Source organism: Pteronotus mesoamericanus, unplaced genomic scaffold, assembly GCF_021234165.1.
Source record: "Pteronotus mesoamericanus isolate MK-2021 breed Mesoamerican mustached bat unplaced genomic scaffold, CSHL_Meso_final contig_33, whole genome shotgun sequence".
Classification (NCBI taxonomy): domain Eukaryota; kingdom Metazoa; phylum Chordata; class Mammalia; order Chiroptera; family Mormoopidae; genus Pteronotus; species Pteronotus mesoamericanus.
Genome location: NW_026555135.1, coordinates 12,353,476 through 12,377,336, shown reverse-complemented (window position 1 = coordinate 12,377,336; position 23,861 = coordinate 12,353,476). Strand labels below are relative to the sequence as shown.

The 23,861-nt window shown below is 42.7% G+C and overlaps 1 pseudogene; it reads right to left on the bottom strand.

The window, feature by feature from the left end:
- Positions 1–18,571: 18,571 nt before the first annotated feature.
- LOC129072817 (small nuclear ribonucleoprotein-associated proteins B and B'-like) lies at positions 18,572–19,391 on the bottom strand (annotated as a pseudogene).
- Between the last annotated feature and the right edge of the window lie 4,470 nt (positions 19,392–23,861).

The window sequence follows — 23,861 nt, the reverse complement described above, 5'->3', positions numbered from 1 at the left end:
AGCTAGGATTTAAACTCAAACTTCAAAGCCCATCATCTTTTCCCAACATCACCTACTTCCTCAAAGGCCTGACCTGGTAGGTTCTCGCTTGGCTATTAAATTGTTCCAAAGTGCATTGAATAAGACCACACAGGTCAGGCTCACTCTAATTTGCAGCTGGGGCTGGCCATCTCCACAGCCATCCATGAAACTCAGCCAGCTACGTCTATGTGCTGGTGCATATGGTGACAAAGCCCAGATCCTCTTCTTGGCAGGAAGCTGTCTTCTAGCACACGGAACGGGAAATCCATTTCCTGGGATCAGATGGAGCCCTCAGTGCAGACGTCCTCACAGTTCGTTGGTTTGTCCCTGATGTTCAGCCCAGAAACTGTCTGCTGCCTGGATCCCTGGAGAATGAGAAATTACTGGCCTCTGGGATGTTTTTCTGGTCGCTGAGCCTTCAAGGGGAAAGGTCTGTTGCATGGAAGTGAACAGGCCAAGTTTATCCAAACTTTATCGGGGCTGCTTGGCGTCAGGCAGCCTCGAGCCACATTCTGTTAGGACCCCAGAACAGCTGGGGCTTCTGCGCCTCTGCATGATACCTGCCCTCCGAGGATGGAGGTCTTCCTACCCCACTGCTCAGCTGACATAAAGCAGAAATCCCACTGTGAGCTCCCTTCAGGCTGGAGGCTGCACAGAGCCCTCAGAAATTTCCCCTTTTCCCTCTGCTTTCCACTGCCACTGCTAAGCCTTCAGCTGATGGGAAGAAGGGAGGCTCACAAAATGATGTGCCCTCCTGTCCTGAAAATGTCTCATAGGAATAGAAGGGAGAGCCAGAGGGGAGAAGAGTATTTACATGCTTGTGAATACCTGTTCTAAGCCAGCCAGTTTACATATACCACATTTAATCATTGATATAGTTATTTTTACCATTTTAAAGATGTGCAAACTGAAACTGCTCTAATTACAACAGCATATTTGCTGTTATTCATAAAAGGAATATTGTGAAACCTTTAACCTTGGGTCCAAAAATTAGTGACTGGAACTCAGCATGAGGGTGAGGTGGGACATAGCCACACATTTAGAATCCTTGCATTAGTCACGTCTGCTCATTGTCTGAGACTGTGATATCTTGCTCCATGGGGCCCTGCTAGAATCAGGAATTCTATCTGGACTCCAAACCCCACTGTCTGGTTCTGGGAAAAGGAAGTGGTCTGAGTACTTTAAAAGAGCCTTGAATTAGGAGTTTGAATACATTTGCTTGAGTCCCAGCTCTATCACTTAACATAGACAAGATCTTGATTCGTTTTTTTTACCTTTAAAGTGGGAATAAAAACAACTGATTTGCTATCTTAGAGTTTTGGGTATTTGGTTTTGTTTTTGTGTGTGTGTGTGTGTGTGTGAGGATTAAATGAAATATGGAATGTGGGTTGCAGCAAAGGCCCACAGAGACCTGGCCTATTTATAAGTGAGCCACACTCTTGTCCCCCTCTATGGAGCTCCACCATCATTGGACAGTACCCCCTCTCCAGATTAATTTTCTCCTATCCTCATCCTGCCCCCCGACTACCCAAGCTTAAATGAAGAACAGTTTGGAAGGAGCACATACTAGGAAACGTATGACTTGAGTCTGAGTCCTGATTTTATTACTAGCTGTGAGATATTTAAGTGAGTCACCAAGCCTCAATTTCCTTACCTGTTGAATAGGAATGATACTAGTACTTACATCCCAGTGTTCTCAGGAAACTGTATGAGAGAAGGAATGCACCAATGCCTTGCCACTTCTAATGTGCTACACGAATGCAAAGTTTTTGACCATTTGCCATGGGCCAGGCATGTGCCAGATGATGAGGTTACAAAGACAACAAGACAAGATCTCCGTTAAGCTCACGGTCTGAGGAAGAGACCAACATGTGAACAGATAATGACAACACAGTGTGGGAAGTGCCATGGCAGAGGAGGAGCAGAATGCTTGAAGCCCAGAGGAGAGGCGCTGTGTTAGCTACCTATTGCTGGTCAATGAAGACCCCAAAGAGTCAGGAATTTAGGAATGGCTTGGCCAGGTAATTCTGGCTCAGGACCTTTCATGGGCTCAAACTGTTGGCCAGGGCTGTAGTCTCCAAAGACTTGACTGGGGCTGGAGAATCCACTTTCAAGTTAACTCACATTGCTGTTGGCAGGAGGCTTCAGTTTCTGCCATGTGGGCCTCTGTGTGGGTCTGCTCAAGTGATGACTTTACCCAAAGCAAGTCATCTGAAAGAGAGAGAGTATATGAGAGAGCACCAAAGATTATAACCTAACCTTAGAAGTGCAGTGATAAGTATTTGATTGTCTAACTACAGTGCTGTACATCTGAGACCAATACACAATAATATCGAATGTAAACTGTAATTGAAAAAATAAAATTAAAATTAAAAAGAAGTGCAATGGTATCACTTTTGCCATTTTCCATTGGCCACAAAGACCAACCATGGTGCAATGAAGAAGGAAAATACAGAAGAGTGTGAATTGCAGGAGGCGGGGATCATTGGGAGCTATCTTGGACGCTGGAAGAAAAGAGGAGCCAGGAAAATTTTCTGAAGCATAAGCCCAGGTGCACTTTCACTGCTTCTTGTAGTTTCTTTTGGATACTGGACTGGTAAGAGAGAACTTTATTTTCTCTTCAGATTTTTTCTGCTGTTAAATAGAAATTATACTGTAGGTAATATAGAGCAAGTTCAGTGCTATCGAGAAGTGATAATGACTTGCTGGTGGGAGCGTCTTCCAGCTGGGTCTCCAGGGCAGCCTTGGGGCCCTGGAGATGTCCGGCCCTATAGGCACTGGTATGAGCTTGCAAGTCCACAGTGCACCCAGAGCTGACCGCCAATAAACACTGCCCATCCCTATTAACAGTGCACATCACCCTGTCCCCAAGCACGTGTCTGCATGTCTGACATCCCTCTAGACTGCCCTGAGCAGGCAGGGGGAATGTGTCTGGTACTTGGCTGTGTCCAGCATCTAGCATGGTGCCTGCTACTGTCTTAATCGTTTGATAAAAATTCATGGGAACTCAATGTATATAAGGTACACTGTAAATGTCATAGGGTCTATGCAGTAATTATCACAGTCTTTAAGGAGCTATGCTAGATGTTTCCTGAGTGTCAGGCCCTATACTACATGCTCTACATGTATTATTTTCTGTATACTCACAACAATCACATGGTAGATATTATTATCCTCATTAACAGATGAGGAAATTAAAGTCACACAGTTAGAAAATGGCAGAGCCTGGATTTGACCCCAGGACTGTCAGGCTCCAAAGCCTTGCAACAAATCATGTAACATCTGGCAGCAGATCTTCTTAAACAAATAAAAATTTGCAGAACTGAAGGACTTTTGGTGATTGATATTGACCAGCTGAAAGAAAGTTAGACAAGTTTAAGGAACAATTTTATTAATATCTAAAATCCAGGTGTTTCCCCTTTACACCTTTGCACACATCTTATTTTTCTAAGAAAGCCCAACTTAGGTCCCACCTCTTCCAGGAAGGCCTCTTGATTCACAGTGATGCTTGTCTCCCTTAAACTCCTGGGGTATTTGTGACCATGCTGTTCAGCTGACACTATATGTAGTCTTGATTTGCAGTTTTTTTTTACTCAGGTTCATGATTTCCTTCTCTATACATGGAGGGAGGTGGACCCATTCTTAAAGCATTTTCTGACTCCCCACTGGCCCAATCACCTCCTTTCAGGGAAGGCCATGTTGCACACAGAAGGCTCACACTGAGAGCAGACCTTTCATCTGATTGCATTGGAAGAGCATGTGTCTACTGTTTCCTGACTACCCTGTCCGTAGTTGGGGACTACTTACCATGTCCCAGCACCTGGCACAGACCTAAAACACAGTAGGCTCTCTATAAATGTTTTCTGGATAAATACATGTGTGAGTAAATAAATGAAGTGGTGGTGAAGACTATAACCTTAATGAAAGCCTCTACTACTGTTGGCACTATTAAATTGACGGTAGTAATTCCCTTTACTTGTTTGGTGCTTTGACCTTCCCCAAGCAGCATCTCCTTCAGGCCCTTCTCCTCACCCCAAGACTTTCTGTCTACAGTTACAGATGGAACATGCGGTTTCAGAGTGGACTGAACTGTAGACACATGGGCGAACTTTGACTCCGCTTGTCTGAGACTGCCTGCTGACTCATCACCATTCTGTTTGGGTCTATCACCACATACTTTATTGCAAGATACTTCTATACCATGAGACCGTGCCCCTGCTTACAACTTTCTCTGCGCTGTTCGCATATATGATTGGCTTGCTCTCGGGTGCCATCCCCCATCTCTGGCAGTGGGGAGAGGGTTATGACTTCATCTCAGCAGTAACGTTTCCCCTGGGTCCCACTGTCAAATGGGAGCTCTTTAATAAGCCTCCTCCAGCAGCTGCTCTCCCACACTGGGAGACAGGATAATGGGAGCCCGCCTACCCACCTCCATGGATGCCTCCGATCGGACTTCTGCTTGTTTAACCTTTTACTATTTTCTGCTTTACTACTGGAAGGGAATAGAGTGCAATGAAAAAGAGCACAGGTTTTGCAGTTAGAGCTGGATTTTCACCCTGGTTCTCCCTCTTATAGGCAATGCCTCTTGGGCAAATTACTTAACTTTTTTAGGCCTTACATTTCTCATTTGTAAACTAGGAATAATAATATTGTCTACTTCATTGGGTTGCTGTGAGGATTGAGTTAATACTGTAAAGCGTTTAGAACAGAGCCTTCAACTAGCACGCCCACAATAAATGTTAGCTGTCATAATTAGCTATTATTTGGTGTGTCCATTGCTCAGACTGAGGACAGTGTGTGGGCAGTAGAGGTTACAGGTGGGTTTTCATCACTACCATCTGTATTTTGATGGGAAGAGAAAGAAATTCAGATTTCTTGAATACTGGCCTGAAAGCTTCATTCACCTGAATTCATTTAATGTTTAGAAGAACCCCCACCTTACAGGCAATGCTCAGGAGGTTAACGACTTGCTCCACATCACATCGCCAGGGTGAGCAGCAGGTCTTTCTGACACACATTCTCTCTCTGTTCCCCAGCAGAACGCCCTGGGGCCTGCTGGAGTTTTTCATTTTCTCCTTCTCAGTGATCAATCCTTGCATTTACCTTGCACCCTTTTTCACACTTAAAACTAAAACTACTGGGTACATTTAGTTCTTACCTTTCTCCCACTTCCTTTACTGGCCCCAAGACGGTCTGCGAGTACTGCTCCAACTTCTCTTTTCCACTCAGCCTGTGTCAGTCTGGTTTCCTGGCAAACTCTTTCCTCTTTCTCTTGGTCTGTCACAACCCCGTCCTCTCTGTACACAGCAATGTCATTTCCATGGCCTCAGCTTACCCTGTGCCTGGGACTGTCTGCTAGCCTCAGCAGGACTGGTATCAGTGGCCCAGGCAGGGCTGGCTCAGCTGCTCACAAGGGGTGAGATGAGGGAGGGAAGGGTGGGAGGGATAGTGGGGTGTGCGGCAGGTGCAGGTGACCGAGCTTGGAGTGGGGGAGGCCAGTAGGAACTGGGGGACTGATAGAGAGTCAGAAAAATAGCTACTCCCTCAGGCAAGGGCAGACAGTGTACCTGGGGATGCTGCTGAGGCAGCTGAGAAGCTCAAAGTACTCTATCAGGGCTCCTGGCAGATCTCGGAGGCAGCAAAGACCTTGGACTTGGGGGAGTTAAAATAAGGCACACTGAATGATAGGTTTTAAAGCTGATATCATTCAGGAGGAGTTCAGTTTCAACAGGACCCAAAATGGAATGGTATTGGGGATTTAAGGACAGGCCCAGTTTGAAATAGTCTACTTGTAATAATAAACCATCAGAGTGTCCCAGAAATTCCATTATTTTGGCATCTAGATTGGATGTCCCAGGCTGTCTTTTCTATTCAGAAGTTGCGCCAAAAATCCTTTGGCAGGCACTGGGTTCTGATTTTTAGTTCTGAAAATACCTAACCCATACTCCATAATCTATACTGTTTGGTGCAATGGCTATATGGTGTCATTGTACTCTGTTTTTCTGACTTCCTGGAATAAATCCTGCCTACCATGTGCTTTTTTTTTCTTTTTTCAAATTAAAGAAATTTTAAGTATACAAGCAAGTAATTATAAATAAGCGAACATAGTCTTTGTAAAAAATTTTAAAAAATAAATATGTAACTAGTAGAAAGTAAAATCCTTACACATCCCATTTCTTTCTGTAAATTATTTTCCTATTTAGTAAGTACTGTACATTTCTGCCATAACTTATTTTATACTCTTAGGAAGATTCAGTGGCACCCACGGATAGGGGTTGGGGGAAAGGAGGAATGGGCTGCCCTGGCAGGAAGTAGTGTTTTATCACTGTCATTGTTTGCTTTCACTGCCCCTGGTGATAATAAAAAGCAGACAAAGAAGGTTTTATTATTATTTATTATTGGTTTTGAGTTATTGTTTAAAATTATTCTCAGTTGATGAATCCACTTATTGCCTACACCCAGGGCAGGCAGCTCTTGGAAACTTTTTTTTGGTACCTACTTCCGATTGGCACTGCCAGAGTTTGGCAGAGTTCGGGGCCATTGCCCCAAAACCTTGCGAGTGCTGGATTTTAGCAAGTTTACCCATTTTTGGCAAACCAAAGGGTAAATAGAAAACATCTTCACTTTGTTCTCTCATTTGAATGCTTGTTTGGTTAAGCATGACGCATAAGTCTAGACTCAAAATTATTTTCTTTCAAATTTTGAAGTTATTGCGTCATTGCTGCCCAGCATTTAGAGTTAACTTTTAGAAGTCTGAAAGCCAAACCCATTTTTGCTCCTTGTAGGTAAACTGTTTTCCTCCTATAAATACTTTTAGGCTTTTCTCTTTGTCCCTATGGCTCTGAAATGTCCCTAGTATTTGTCTAATTGAAGATTTTTTAAAATTTTGCATTGCCTGACACTTGGCAGGGCCTGTGAAGTCTTGAGTCTTTCTTTGAGTCAGGGAAATTTTCTTTTCTTATTTCTTTGTGGATTGCTATTCCACATTTCTCAGTGCTCTCCTGGCGCTTTTTTCCCCCTTTTTTTGAATGAATGGAGGCCCTTTGGAATACATTCTTTGTGTCTCTCTATTATCCTGCTTGGGCTGTCACAACAACATATCATAACTGGGCAGCTCAAACAATATAAATTTATTTTCTCACAGTTTTGGAGACAAGGTCAAAGTGCTGGCCAGTTCGGTTTCTAGTGAGGGCTCCCTTCCTGGGGTACAGATAGCTGCCTTCTCACTGTGTTCTCACAAGGAGACGAGCTATCGCTAGTGTCTCTTTCTCTTCTTGTAAGGGCACTAGCCCTATGAATTAGGGCCCCACCCTTATGGCCTCATTTAAGCTTTCTTCATCAGCTCTTCAGAGGCCCTGTCTTCAGATACAGTCCCAGTTAAGGCTTCAACATATGAATTTGGAGGGTGGGGTGGGGACATTAATTCCATCCACAGCAGTGTCTTCACTTTTCTCTCAACTCTTCCATTCCCTATCTTTTTTGTATGTTCAGGGAGAGTTTCTCATGCTTAGCGTCTGGATAACATACCCAGTTTTTGTCCCATCTATTCTATTATTCATTCCATCTATTTCTTTTCTAGTTTTACTGTCATACTTTTACATTTCCTTTTGTTGTTGTTACTGTTTTTCCTTTGTCATAGCAGTTCTTTGTTCCTTTGCCACAGTTGCCTGCTATAATATCCTCAAGCATCTTTCTAAGAATGATGCTGTTAAGAATTTTTAACACATTCTTTTATGTTCCTTTAGCTGTATTTTCTCTAAGGTCAATTTTTAGTTTGTTCATCTTAGTTCTTTTCTTTAGAATTGTTGAATTTCCTCAAGTATCTGGTGATCCTTCATTTTCCATTCACATCTACTTTTGAGGAATAAGTTAATTAGTAGTTATTTTAAGTTTTCTTCTCAGTTTTGAACTATCCATTTCCCTTACCAGCTCCTTTGGTCACTGGAGGGTTCCCTGGGGCCCTGTGAGTAGGACACTGACTTCCGACTTCCCTGTCAGGTGCTTGGAGCAGGCAGAGAGCAGATGTGGGGACCATCCCCGTCCCCATTCGGTCCTTCACCCCACCCCAAATGCCAAAATAAGGAAGCCTTTATTTCGATGCAGCTGCAGTTGACAGGCTGGGCAGGAACAGCTTTTCCTTTTCCTCTCTCTGTATCTGGGGAAGGTGACTGGTTACTTTCAGTCTGCTTTTCTCACAAGTCCTTACAACCCAGCAGGCACCCTTCTCAGACAGGTGACTTCCTTCCTTAGCGTGAAGATCTGTGTTTTATCCCACCCCCACCCCCATCACTAACCACTCCCTAAAGTGGAGGGAAGAGAGAGGTCTGTTGTTCAGAGAGCAGTTTAAAGATTAATAACCCTGATGACTGCTTCACACTCCTCCTATTCTTTCTATTGGCTTCTTTTGAGCTAGGAGACTCTCTGTTCCCACCTTCAAAGTAATTTCTCTTACGAGTGTTTGGATACTCTGAGTTAATACTCTGCTCTGGGTTCTCTGTTAGTCTGATCCCAGCTGCTTTCTATCCAGATTTTTATCATAATTTCTGCCTCCTCTCTGGTTTGCTGGTGCTGGTAAGGACGTACTGATTTTAAAATCTATTTTTTCTGTCTTTGAAGGGTTTTATGGTGGAAGGGCAGGTGTGTGTGCTCGGTCCTCCATCTTAATTTGCTTCCTCCTAGTCCATTATATCTCTCCTTTTGATAAAGAAATTTCTGACAACAAAGTATGCTGTTGGAACACAGCTTCTTTGTTAATTAAAATGATTTAATTTAATAAAAAGTGTCAGACACTTACATATATTATTGCTTTGAAGCCTCACAACGATCCTGTGATTGAGACATCAAAATCCACATTCAGTCAATGAGGAAGCTAAAACTTAGGGAGGTTAATTGAATTAATTGGTGCCATACTGTTAATAAGAAATAAACCCAAGTCTGACTCCAAAGCTCACGTTATACTTCCATATGCTATTTAAATGTTTCTATTATATTTACTTTCTCTAATTTTAAGTATGTTTATCTTTAATTCCTCCATTAAAATATAAGTTTGGTGAAAGTAGGGGACCTAGCTATGGGCTCTCATTTCTATTGTGAGGTCCCTGACAATGTTCTATAAGCAGCAGTGAGTTTAAATTTTGTAAACCAACGAGGTAAGGCAGTTAATTACAATTATGCGCATAATTAAATATTACAGTGGTACAAATGCTTTGTTTGAAGCCTTTAAATGTTTTATTACATCCACTAAATTAAAGATTGGGTTGCAAATCAAAATGAAAACTGGAGGAAAGGTCAAAGTTCGGCTTCTTGCTAGAGTTACCATGGCAACTCTCTGAGGAATAAGTCTGCATAAACAGAAGGCAGAACAAAAGAAAATACCTATTGATCTCTAATACTAGTTGTAGCAAATTGTTTTTCTCTCTCTTCAAGATTGCAATAGGTTGAGATGCCTAGAATTATAATTCTTCCATGTATTCCATTATATTTACTGTCTTATTATTCTCTTTAAGCCTGCCCCAGGAAGAGCCAACTTTCTAGGAGACAGAATTACATTAACATTCCTAAGGATGGAATAATCTGAGTTTGTTCATTTTGACCGCATTTGGTTCATTTATTCCACAAATACTCCTTGAGCGCCTATGACATTGGCTGCATAATAAAACCACCTGGGAAGTTTTCCAAAATGCTCTGACCAGAATTCACTCCTAGAACAGTGGAGCCCAGGCCCATATATTTTCTTAAATCTCTTCAAGCAGTTATGATGCATATGAAGGTTGTAGAACCACTGACCCATGATACGTTGTAAACTGTGCTAACCACTGGGGATGCAAACAGAAATAATAATTGCTAATATTTATTGAGTGAATACTATAAGGCACTGCTCTATGTGCCTTATATATCTTGACACTTAATCCTCTCAAGAACCCCAGAAGTTAGGTATAACTTCGGTTTATAGATGAAGAAACTGAGGTATAGAGGGGATAAGCAGTTTCGCCAAGGTTACACACTTAGGAACCAGTGGAGTCTGGCTGAGGAGTCCATGCTCACTGTTCTACAGCCTATCAATAGTATTCCAGTCTAGTAAACAATGGAAGTGCGAGCAGGGGGAGGAAGGCTCCCTGTAAGAGGTGGTACCTCATCTGAGAAGAGGAAGAATGGGAACCACAAGGAAAAGTGGGGGAAGAGATTCTCAGATTCCTGCCTTCTTTGTCTTGTTAGACAACCTGGCTCCTCACCTCCCAGGAGTTCCTTCCCCCACTTCCCAACACTGACAACATTGGAAAGTCCACAATCATCCTTAACACGCTTAACATTTCAACTGGGAAGACTGAAGTCATGCACAATTACTCATGCAATCTTTCCTCCTGACAATAGGTTCTTCTGTGTGTTTCTCATTCAAACGTATAAAGCTCCCCTCTGTTGTTTTCAAAAAAGCCTTTGTTGTAGGAACAATTCACAAACGTGTCAAACACGCATAGGCTTCCCACCCCCCTCTCCTGTCCCCTCACCTGATCCAGAGGCTGGAAGACAACCCCCTGGCTTGCCAGGGACCTGTGCCTGCTTGCCGACTGCCCAAATGGAAGCTAATCCCGTACTTCTCATTGCTTTTCACCAAGTACGGCTCTAAGTTTGAGTTTGAGGTGAACCTCAGGGAGCATTTAGCCACACCTGCCTCCTCTGCCTGCCCTTGGGGGCGAGCACAGACTTTCTGTTGAGGAAAGGGAAGTGCTCTGATGCTGCTAATTAACTGTGGGAGGAAAGGAGGCCCTTTCCAGACACCAGAAATACCAAGGAAGCACGTTATAAAAAGCAGCCTTTGTACCAGCCAGCCCCATCCTTCAACTCAGCCTCGGCTGGGGGTGGAGGGAAAAAGAACTCCTGCAGCCTGCAGGTCTCTGTATCCCAAGTGGGCTCCTCAGGAGGCCAGGCCCTAAGGGAGTGTCTACTGGGAGACAGGGGCTCAGGAACAAGGTTGGAGTCTGACTACCCTTCCTGGTTGGGTTAGGCAAACTGTAGGAAACTGCCTGAAGCTGGCATGTTTGTAGGTGACTTAAGAGTCTCTGCTAAGAAAGCCACAGGCCTGGTTAGTAATTTAAAGCTTAACGACTACATGTCTGTTGAGGTCTGAGGTGGAGATTGCCTCAGAGTCTGGGTAATCTCACTGCAGCAGGTCCCTTGCCCAGCCCATGTTTATCAAACTAGGGTCTGATCACCACGGTGAGGATAGGACTACCTAAAATGTAGAGAAAGAAGTGTCCCTATCTGCCCTGCCCACTTCCCTCAGGCTTGGCTGCTACAGTCCTGAATAGAGTCCTCAGTGTCTGGGAGACTCAGGATCCCGGTTGCTACTGGGAAAACGGTTGAGTTGCTACGAAAGTGGGACTTGGCCACTGGCTGGAAATTGGAGGCTTTCCCAAACAGGAAGGCAGTAGGGCCATTTGGCTGAAACCTTAAGCTCAAGAAGCTTCAGAATTTGGCGGCTGATCAGTACAGGGGAATGAGGTAGAACCTGAGGGCCCCAAGGATTGAGGACCTTAGCATCTGAAAGCTGCCAGAGCCACATTGAGATTCTTGGAGAGCCTGTTTACATGGTCTGCCTTATTTTACAGGCGCTGGGACAGATTCCCAAAACTCTAAATTGCCAAGACCAGGAAGTCGTGGTACTAGGATTTCATACCAGGCAAGTTTCCCAGCCTCTCTCTCCAATAACATTTTTGCGTCTGGGCAGACGAGGGGAAAATTCCTCCATTATTATATCACATGTTCAGGATCCTTGGCAGAGATGTGTGTGGTGGCACATCTTTCTTTTTCATCCCTGCCTGCTGATACAAGCTCTCCTTTACGGATTCCTCAAGTGTCAGAGCTGAAAAGATTTTAGAAGCCATGGAGGTCATTTCTTTTATTTGACAGAAAAGGAGAAAGAACTGGAGAGAAATGACGGGCACAAAGGCACGCAGCTAGTTAATGAAACCAGGTCTTCTGACACCGAGTCCAGGGCCTTTTCCAGAATACCGCCTCCATATGCCGAATAACATTTGTGCATCAGGAGCTCCTGCCCATCCCATATTCTGTTTCCCATTTTACTCACTTCCATGCATAGGGCCTTGAACTGTACTTTGCAATGTGGTAACATGTCTTTCTGAAAAGTTTCTACTATTTGGTATTTTGACCAAAAAACCATTAAGTTAGAAAGAAAAAAGTTATCACAGCCAGAGGTTTCTAAAGTGGAATGCAGTTTGACCAGGGTAGAAAAGCAAATTCCCTTACTCTGAGGCCTTGTTGCACAAACTTGTCCATGGACCAGCAGCATAGGTATCACTGGGGAATTCCATCCCGGATCTGCTGATTCAAGAGCTGGATTTTCACATGATCCCCAAATGACCTGAATATACAGTAAGGTAGCACTAATTTAAGGTAAGGCTCTGCAAAAACTCCACCCCTGTCCCATCCAGCTCCTGCCCAAATGCTTAGCTTTCCTTCTCCAACCTCCCTCCTGTTCCTCCATCCCCCTGCCCCATTCCTAAACATCACTCTGTTAACCTAGTTCTGCCTTTTCTCGGAATCTAAAGCCCCAGGGTGAGGGCCCAGGGCGGGGGTGGGGGGGGCGGGCGGTGCGGTAAGCGGCTGTTACATTTTTAAAGGGGACTCAAATGGAATTTTTTTAGAAAAATAAAATACAGCCAATTTGAAAGAACTTTTGCAGTTCTAACGTCATGATGTTAATGTAGAGGTATAAACATCGACCATGTTTATATTGGCTTGCTTGTAAAATCGTCATCTTTGGTTATATTTAGGAACTCAATAGCTTGGAAATTATACTGAAAAACTCTAAGACCAAAAGTATTTTTTCCCTTAACTTTCTGGAAAATAAGAAAATTTCTTTAAAAATTTCCAATAACATCTTTTCCCTGCATTATTATCCACCGCTTTGCATTTCTTCCTCTTAACTTTCTCATTATTCCTAGTTCAATTTCCTCATATCATGTTTATTTTTTTAAACAGAATTTTTTCTTATTACTTATTCCTTATAGGAAAATCAAGAAATAAAGAAGGAAAAGAAAACACAACCAGAGTCCCATCGATGTAGAAACAATTATAAACTTTTTATATAAAATTATCTTAAACATTTTTGTGCGTATATTTTTTAACAAAAATGGGATAATTTAGAACATATTAATTAGTATCTACTTCCTTTTAAATTGAAGTATAGATTACTAATTTCTTTACATCTGTAAACATAAAACAGCATCATTTTTATTAAATTCTGTCACATGGATAGTACCATGCTTGATTTAATATTTCTATTGCTGGATATTTAGGTAGTTCAAACTTTTCATCATTAAAAATAGAATAGTGCATCATTAATAATTTTCTTACCTTAAAAATTGTTTAATTTTTAAATTAAATTTTAACACAGAACGCATTTTTACACTTGTGAGAAAAAATTTAGATACAGATAACACTCAATTCTTTTTGACCATCATTCCCAGCCTTGGTCCCCTTCCCCTCTTTCCAGAGGTAATTACTATTACCAGTTTCTATGCATTTAATGCTTATATATCTAGCCATAGGAAACAAATTGCTATTTCAGGTTGTCATTTTGTTGTCGGTTATTTTTTACACCAGTAGTGTAATACCTAACATTCTTTAAATTGCCTTTCTCACTAAACAATCAGTCTTGCACTACCTTCTGTGTTAATGCACATAGATCTACTTCTTTCATTTTAGCTGTTGCATAGTATTCTCTGTTACGAATACACCATGGTTTATTTAGCATGTGTTGTATTAACGGACTTTAGACTGTTTCCATTTTTCCTCTCCTGTAGGAAGGACATGCTTATACATTCTTCTTTGTGTATGTGTGTGAGTGTGTCTGTAGAGTAGATACAGAGAAGTGGCTTTGCTGGATCTTAGGATCACCTACTTCTTTCTGTGTGTGAATGAGAGGGAAAACTCCTCTAGAGATCCTGGAGGAAAAAGTATCATCTCAGAATCCTGAAAAAGATCCCTTCTCCCCCCACATTTTGTCTTTGGCTTCCAGTATTATCTGGAGGTTTCTAGCTAGGGTGGCTGGGCGTAACTGAAAAAGAAAAAGGACATATAAGACTTTGCGGGGCAAGCAGTGAGCAGGTTTGGCGGTCCAAGATCTGCCTACTCTCTTACCGGCGGGAAGAGAGCCTGTGGCGAAGGGAGAAGAAAAGTCCTGTCCTTCCTCCCTTCTTCAGGCTGCCTCACTCTCACTGCATACAGCTCAGGGAACCCAATTTTCAACTCGATTTTTGATGGGTGCGCCCAGGGTACAGAGCGTAGAAACAGGTAGTATAAAGATTTTGGCAGATGACTCAGTCTCTGCTCCTGTGAAGGAGAACAGACATCCACTGATGGAGAGATTCAATAGCAGTTACAAGCCATACACTGTACTACCAAGTGCAACTTAGTGTCAGGCCCTCTGAGTACAGTCAGGAGTACTGTTGGGTAAAGATCAAGTCTTCTTCACCTTTCACTTGGGTTATTGCCCTGGGTTTTTACTTGGCCTCCTCACCTATAATCTCTCCTTTTCAACCCGTCCAATGGACTGCTGATAAACTAATCTCAGAGGACCACTTTTATGGTATCTGTGATCTTGTTCATTTGCTTCTCTTATTCTGCCTGGTAAACTTTCCCTCATTCTTCAAGACTCTGCTCAATAATGTTATGGTGGTAATGATTTGGAATATGTAAGTGTCTCAAATCAACACAGGGTACACTTCACATTCACACATTGTAACATGTCAATTATATTACAATAAAGTTGGAAGAAAAGACTCAGCTCAAACTTTTATTCACGTAACATGTATCACTAGACATGTATTGAGCACATACTATGGGCCAATTACCTCTTCTAAAAACTGTTCCTGACTCTAGGCTCTGTGAGTTACTCCCTTCTTGATTCTTCTCTTGTGATAAATCTTATTTTTATTGTGATTCCTTATTCAACTGTGCCCATCCAGCACCCAAAATGTACATGGTTAATGCTTGATAAACGTTTGCTCAACTCAAAGAATGAATAAACAAGCTTCCCAGAAATGTGTACACTGGTTTTCAATGTACTTTTAGAATTTGAAGGTTAATTCTTGCATAGAGAAAGAAGAAACTGTATTAGGTGGCTGGAACAGAGATAATCTTTGAGGTGACTTGTCCTAGATCCTGAAGATAATAATGGGAGAAGCTGGCATTTGCCTAAAGCTGTTTGAGCACTTCCCATTACTCTTAGGATAAAGTTTAAATATTTTAACTTGACTTGCAAGGTTTCATATGGCCTGGAGCTGCCTACTTCACCTGCATTTTTTCCACATCATTCTTCCTGGAGCTCTTTACACTCCAGGCACACAGTCGTTTCTTTGTTCCTCAAGCCGCCAGGCTTCCTCATCAACGATGACCCACACACAGGCCTCCCACCTCATCCCAGTCACCTGGTTAATTGCCACTCCTCCTTCCCATCTCAGCTTGGCTGTCACTGCCAGGGACACTTTCCCTCAGCCATACAGGAGGCAAGCTCAACCTATTGTACACTTGCATAGTGCTCTCTATTCTTCCTTTATAACACCTTGATATTAAGTGTGTAATTACTGAATGTTTGTTTTTCACTCCCCACCTCCTAACTCCAGACTATAAGGTTTCTGAACAGGCAGGCTGTTCATCTGTACTGTTTATGCTTTATTGTGAACAGAACACAATATGTAGGGGCTTTACGTCCATAATTTTATTTAATGTCACAATCCTGTGAGATAGCCTCATTCCCTTACTTGACAGAGGAGATGTGTGGTAGAGTCAAGCCTTGAACACAGTTACATCTGCATTATTGAAGGATTAGAAGGGCTAAACATTAATTTATTTGGTGTTTAGATCTTTAGGACCTGAACTGGAGTCCCAGTTATACCCCTTGGTAGGTTTCTAATTCTGGGCGTGTCTCCTCCTCTGTACAATAGAGGTATTATTTACCTTACTTACCTCATAGTTGTCCTTAGAGGATCAAATGAAATAATATATATATATCTTGGTTGGTAGAGCATAATCTTCTATGGATATAAGTGAAACAAGTAGCATTTTCATCAGACTCGAGTTGGTAACGGCTGCTGCTTATCAGGTCTACCCACTCTGGGGATTGGTATCTTGAATAAAATGGTTAGTTTGGAGACACCGAGTCCAGATGTCCCTGTATGTTATCTAGAGGTGGTGGTTAGCCCAGACTTATATTGACAACTAACTGATTAATTTAGAATAACATTCATCTTATGAGACCAGAACTTATACATTTAGTTTTTACATAAATATAAATAAAAGATAATAAATAATATGCAGTGTGTTTCTAGTACTTAACCTCTAGTCCTTGCTCACCAAGGAACATATGTAATGGTTAGGCAAGTGTAGTTAATGATTAGCATTAACGATTAAGAGCTTAGACTTTGGAGTCAGAGAAACTTGGGCTCAATTCTCTCAGCTCTACATTTACCAACAAAGGGGACTTGGGCAAGTTATGTAACTTCTCTAAGCTTCATTTCTACATTTTTAAAATGTACCTACATTTCAGATGTACCTAATCTGTTGTAAGATTAAAAAGAATAACGCAAGTAAGTGCCTGAAACATAGGAAATGCTCTGTAAAAGTAGAGAGTTGTTATTACCGTCTCAGTCTGCTTTCTTTCCTGGTTTGCTGATCCCTATACACCTATTTGTTCTGTTTTCCTTCCATTCCACTTGGAGTGATGACTTTCAGGTGTTACAGTCTTAAGTACGGATGCCAGGAACTCTGCCTCTCAGTCTGCAACTGCTCCCAGTGAAGCCAAACTTATATAATGGGGAGAGTTCTCCTCCCGTCTAGCCTGTACCATGAGGGAGAATTTTATTCTCTCTGGCTTTGGACAACAAAAGGATGTGCAATTTGGAACCTCAGAAAAAGGAGGTTATTGTTTAGTCATTCCATGGCTGCTATCACATTCACTATATAAGTGAATTGATTCATTATTAATTTTAATAGGCACCTTTCTGCAATTTTGAAGTTGAAGTCAGAAATTCTAGCCATAGCCCTGTCTGGTGTGGCTCAGTTGGCTGGGCATTGTCCTGCAAAGCTAAAAGTTGTGGGTTCAAATCCTAATCAGGGTACATGCCTGGCTTGCGGGTCTGGTCCCTGGTAGGGGTGCTTACAAGGGGCAAGGGATCGGTGTTTCTCTCTCACATCAATGTTTCTCACCCTATCTTTCTCTCTCCTTTCCCTGCTCTCTAAAAATAAATAAATGAAATCTTTTTAAAGAAATTCTTGCCATAGTATCGTATTTTGGTTTGTGTATACGTTTTCACTTGAAATGCGCTTACTGAGACCTTACTGTATTCTGTCTTCTGGGGAGGAATACAAAGATAAGTAGATTATTTTTCCCTCAGAGGAACTTAAATAATATGAAGGAGACAGAAAAGCACACAAACAGTGGAAGAGAGTGAACAAGTAGGGGAGGAAGGACGACCTGAGCGTGGGGCCCTCTAGTCTGAGCTGGGATTCATGTATATGGGGGGTAGTGGGGTAAGGGACTTAAAAGATCGTGCACACTGGATGGGGCCCAAATCCTGGCACTTGCACTTAGTAAACTACCCTAAGCAAGCCTCTTGTCCTCTCTGAACCAATTTTCTCATGTGAAAAAAGAAAATAATGTTTACCTCAGAAGACTGTTGTGAAGACTGAGATAAAGTACCTACCAACCACCATCATGGGCTAATTGTAGATAATAAACATTAGCCACTATAACTCTCATTATGATTAACACACCAAACATAGATAGTATTTAAAAATCTTGTCAGCACATGGGATCAGTGGAAGAGGCTTAGTGAAAGAGATCTCAACTTTCATTTCAGCATCATGGTGGACATGGGGTGTTTTCTCAGAGACACATGTTAAGTCCTTCCTGCTAAACATTTGCCTCCTTTCTGACTCAGATGATGACATCCTGTGGTCACTCCCCTCCCCTAGGGAGTTGTTAGGTGGTGGCTTCATCACACCCTGCCCAAGATGGTGGATTATCTGACAGTAACAGAGAAACAGGAAGATCAGTGGTTTCAAACTGAGCAAAGATATTATGTGTTTTACAGTAAGTAACGTTTTCATTTTTATCAGTTCCTTGACCAAACACTGAGCAAATTGTGATATGAAATAATAAGGAAGCCAAGGCACATATTTTGGAAAAGCTGAAAGCTCCTTGGCGTCGGAAGCACATCCTATAGTCCATAGCACGCTGACTAAGATGATGGCTGAAGACAACTCTGCGGACAGAATAACAGCTCTAGCAGATGGACTGAAGGAGAAAGGAAGCTCGCACTTTCCTTGATGAAGCTGCTGTTCTGCATTAGAATCTCCTGTTAAATTTGGCCAAGTTAGGAAATTAATCCAGATTTATCTTATTTTTTTGCATTTATAATATCCTATTAAGAGTTTGTTATAAATTTGTTTCACAGGACACAAGGAATTGAAAGGACTATGTACAATCTTCAAGGAAACAAGCAGGGAGCTGAGAAGGGCCAAGATGAGCCTAAGGCCCTGGTGGGTGCATTCCCAGGGGAGGGGGCCCTGTGAGGGAAACCAAACAGTCTGACGAGACTCAAATGGCGTAACAAACAGGTCTGTGGTAACATGGCCCTAGGGAATGGTGTACACACATCTGTGGAGCTACTTCCGTAACTGTGGCCAAGGGTCAAAGAAGGCCTGGCATTCCTGGGGGAGAGGGCCACATTCCTGGAAGGGATGAGCCCACTGGAGTTCCTCATCCAAGGGGGATTCCCACTGGGGGACCTATGGGAGCCCTCATACAAGAAAATGGGCCCAGTATGTCCGGAGGTGGTGTCCCTTGGCCCACAGGTTGGGGAGGAACTCCACAGTCAGGTGCATACTGGGTAGAAGCCCCTGCAATACTGACTGTGGCAGCAGCTGCAACAGTGCCTCTTCCTTGTGGGGTTATCACTTGCTGGGATGGCCCACCAGCCCCACAAACTAGCCCAGCAAGTCCCGCAGGGGCCTGGGGCATGGGAACACCAGCAGCCCTGCTGATCCGGGGGCCCCCAGCAGCTCCAGGAAGTGGCTCAGGCAATGCCAGTATCTTTGAGAGGAGGATCCTCTACTGTCATTGAGACCAGGTTCTCGCCTGGAAACAGCACCAAATCGAGGACAAGCTTCTCTTCCCTTTCTGCTTGTTTTGAGTTCTTTGGCTTGATCTTCCTGAATTCATCACAATCACATAGGATGATATTCATAGACTTGGTGAAAGCCGTGAGGGTGCCAATGAAGACACAACCATCTTGTAGGATGCACCTCATCCTGTAGTTGACATGCAGCAGCATCTTGCTGCTCTTGCCCACAGTTGTGGTGGCAGTTCTGATGGCTCCAATTCCCCAGTAATCCAGATTTAAATAAATAACTGCTGTGTGAAAGCTAACTCAGCTCATGTATCATAAAACTCCCTGATTTATGGGTAATAAGGGGTTTCTAGGAGGAGGAAATGAGACAATTTGTGATACAATGGTTATTATTCATAAGAAATACCACCATGATGTTTACTTGGTTTCTTTTTTTTTTTAAATATATATTTTATTGATTATGCTATTACAGTTGTCCTATTTTTTCCTCCCCTTTATTTCCCTCTGCCCTACACACCCCCTCCCACCAGCATTCCCTACCCCCCCAACCTTTGTTCATGTCCACGGGTCATACATATATGTTCTTTGGCTTCTCCATTTCCTATACTATTCATAACCTCCCCCTGCCTGTTTCGTACCTACTATTTATGCTGCTTATTCGCTATACGTTTTCCCCCATTCTTCCCCCTCCCCCCATCTCCATTTCTATGATTCTGTTCCTGTTGTAGTTGTTTGTTTAGTTTGCTTTTTTTCTTCTAGGTTCAGTTGTTGATGTGAGTTCGTCATTTTACTGTTCATAGTTTTTGATCTTTTTCTTAGATAAGTCCCTTAAACATTTCATATAATAAGGTGTTGGTGATAATGAGCTCCTTTAACTTGACCTTATCTGGGAAGCACTTTATCTGCCCTTCCATTCTAAATGATAGCTTTGCTGGATAGAGTCATCTTGGATATAGGTCCTTGTCTTTCATGACTTTGAATACTTCTTGCCAGCCTCTTCTTGCCTGCAAGGTTCTTTTTGAGAAATCAGCTGATAGTCTTACGGGAACTCGTTTGTAGGTAGATGTCTCCTTTTCTCTTGTTACTTTTAAGATTGTCTTCTTATCTCTAATCTTGGGTAATGTAATTATGATGTGCCTTGGTGTATGCTTCTTTGGGTCCAACTTTTTTGAGACTCTTTGAGCTTCCTGGATCTCCTAGAAGTCTATTTCCTTGGCCAGACTGGGGAAGTTCTCCCTCATTATTTGTTCAAATAAATTTTCAATTTCTTGCTCTTCCTCTTCTCCTTCTGGTACTTCTGTGATTCGGATGTTGGAACATTTAAAGTCGTCCCAGAGGTTCCTAAGCCTCTCCTCATTTTTTTGAATTCTTGTTTCTCATTCTGTTCTGGTTGAATGTTTATCTCTCCCTTCTGCTCCAAATCATTGATTTGAGTCCCAGTTTCCTTCCCTTTACTGTTGGTTCCCTGTATATTTTTATTTCACTTTGCGTAGCCTTTACTTTTTCCTCCATTTTGTGACCATACTTAGCCAATTCAGTGAGCATCCAGATTACCAGTGTTTTAAACTGTGCATCTGATAGGTTGGCTGTCTCTTCATTGCTTAGTTCTAATTTTGAGCTTTGATCTGTTCTTTTTTGGGGGCCATATTTCTTTGTCTGGGCATACCTGTTACATTGGAAGGGGCAGAGCCTTAGGTATTCACCGGGGTTGGGGGCAACCCAGGTCTCTGCGTTGTGATGTTGTAGGTGGCGGAGGGGTCTAAGAGGAAATAATGCCATTTGCTCACCTCTCAGCTGGCTTTCAGTCACTTCTCTCCCCAACCCCACTCACAAGCACATTGGACACTTCTGGTGTTGATTCCCAGATGGGTGGGTTTGTATACATTCAAGGACCCCCATGGGTCTCTCCAACAGACTCTCCTGTGAGGCTGGGAGTTTCTCCTGCTGCTGAAACCCTCATAGATTTTTACATCCAGAGGTTTTGAGGCTTTCTTTTCCTGCACGGGAACCCTGGATTTCATGGTCTGTGTCTCTCCCCAGCTATTCCTCTTGGTTTATCAGCACATGAATGTGGGACTGCCCAGTCCACCAACTGCCACTGCCTGTCTCTGCCCCTCCTACCAGTCTGGATGAATGTTTCTTCCTTAACTCCTTGGTTTTTGGACTTCCGTAGAGTTTGATTTTCTGGCAGTTCTTGTTATTTTTTGTTTTTAAATTTGTTGTTTTCTTTCTTTTGGTTGTACAAGGAGGCAAAGTGTACCTACCTATGCCTCCATCATGGCTGGAAGTCCTATTTTTCTTCTGTTTCTAAAAGCATTATTCTCATAAGGAAATTATAATACCTAAGGTCTTCATTGGTATTAAAATGGTGTATCTGTGTTCATTGTGATGATGAACATAACAGTGGGTACCATTTTTAAGCTCCCAGTTTAGGTCATGGGGATTCCTGAGCTTCAATTCAAACTTGCATGATCCTTGAAAAGATGCTTATCTTCCATCTTCAGGCTGTAAGCTCCATGAGGGTAGAGGTCTTTTCTATCATCTTCAGGATTACATCCTACTCAGAGCCCAGCATACTGTCCAATACATGGTGAGTGTTCCATCAGTATTGTTGAAATATTTAATTCAACATTTATTACTTCTTTTAATACTCAGAACAACCCTGAAACCTCAATATTATTAGCTCTAGTTTATGAACAATAAATTTGGCCTGCTCGTTTCAAAGCTAAAGAGTTAAGTAATGGGGTGTTGCAGGGGTGGGAGGAATTTGCTCCATGATCACATGATCTTGGAGCATAATATGGGAGAATCAAAGGGAATGATAGTGTTTATGTGAAGATTCTGTTTATGCTTCCAGAGAGTGGGTGGGAGTAGCTCTATTGGCCATCTGACTAGAGAAGGCGCTCATAACCATGTTTATAAGGAAAAGTGGAATCAAGTGGAGATGTTTGGTGTGGAGAAGACAATGCTTGGGGGGCATAATAACCACCCTCACATAGCCCAGGGCCAACTCAGAGCTGAAAAGGCTGTCTTGACCTATGCAGGCCAAGGGGGACGAACATACTGCAAGTTTTAAGGAAACCAGTTTTGGTTTGACAAAGGGAAGAATGTCCTAACTCCTTCTGTGAATTTAAAATAGAATAGACCACCTTGGAGGTAGTAAATCCCCTGTTATTGATGTCCAAAGTAGGATTACATGATCACTTGACAGGAGTATTTTAAAAGGGATTTAAACGTTGGCAAAGAGGGGAAAGGCACTGGGCTAAGTGGGTATCTCCTTCCTGTTTCCTAAAATCTATGATTCTCTAACCCTGCATTTGAAATTTGTAAAGATGGTATCCAGAAATAAATGTATTTAAAAGGAAACAAAGTGATAGGTCAGATGCCATTAGCTTCTAAGTTCCCTTAGGGCAAGATAGCTATCCATGTGACAGAGCATTGTGTTCCCAGCACCCATTGCCATACCTGGCACACAGTAGGCATTTATTAACATGCTCTAAATGAATCTGTTGGAATCTTGGGCACAGTGGGGAACCAACTTATCATGCTCTGAGCATCAATGTCCCAAGAAGGTATGAAATGTGATAGGGATGAAAACTGAACCAGACCAACTTTCCTTTTTCCGTTTCTATGTAGATTATAAATTTGGTCTAGAGGGAACTATTTCTACCTATTTGTGTTTTGAATGTTGGGTTCACATAGAGTGTTTGTTTTGATGTGCATATTTTCTGTTGGCTTGCTAGCTCAGAAGCTGTTTGTAAATACAAAAGTCAACTCGTGGAATGCTGGGATGAGAGGACAAGCAGAAGCCTGACAGATGCTCTCCTCTGTCTGCAGAAGCGACGGGGACATAAATTAACAGGCAGAAAATCATGATTCAACATGGGGAGCCAACCTCAGAGGTGACACTGGAGAAACCCCAGAGGGAGACCATGATTGTGTCTAATGCTGTGTCTGGCACCCATCAGGGTCTCAATGCAATACAGCAAATACAGGAACAAATGGAGCAGGTTGGTGTTCAGGAGCAGTGTTAGACTTGGGGCCAGAAAGCCTGGGTTCTCTTCTGGATTTGTCTGTCCCTCTCTGCCCATGTGACCCTTACATGTTCCTTATCCTCTCTAGTTGTCATCTGGGGCTACCTGGCATTCAGACAACTGCCCTGTTTGGGGGATAGCTATTATAGAGGCAGGAGAGCATGATTGTCTCGACTAGTTGGTAGCAGTAGAAGTTGATAGCTGCAAGGGCCATTTTAAAGTAGTGGAGGAAGTGGGCTTGCATATATTCTGGATGTGAGGTATGAAGGAGAGGAAGTGGTCAAGGGCCACTCCGAGGTTTCTGACTTAGGCAGCTGGGTGGATGGCAGCAATGTTTGCTGATGCAGAAACCAACATGCAGGAGTGGTTTTGAGAGGAAGCTAATGAACCATACCTCGTGCTCTGAGGAGCCCACATACTCAGAAAGATACTGGACCTTTGGCTCCTCCCTACCTCCTTGAGTGAACATGGGCCCCTTGCATGAGAGGGAGGGCAGTCCTGGTAGCTTGAATGTGACAGAGCCCCCTGGTTATGCTTCCTGGTGCTTCAGGGATGGTGTAGCTCAGACCAAAATACCTACATTCTTCTTTTCTCTTTTTACTAAGGCAGTCCTGGGATGCACAAACCTAAAATTATAAAGAAAAAGAAGTGAACC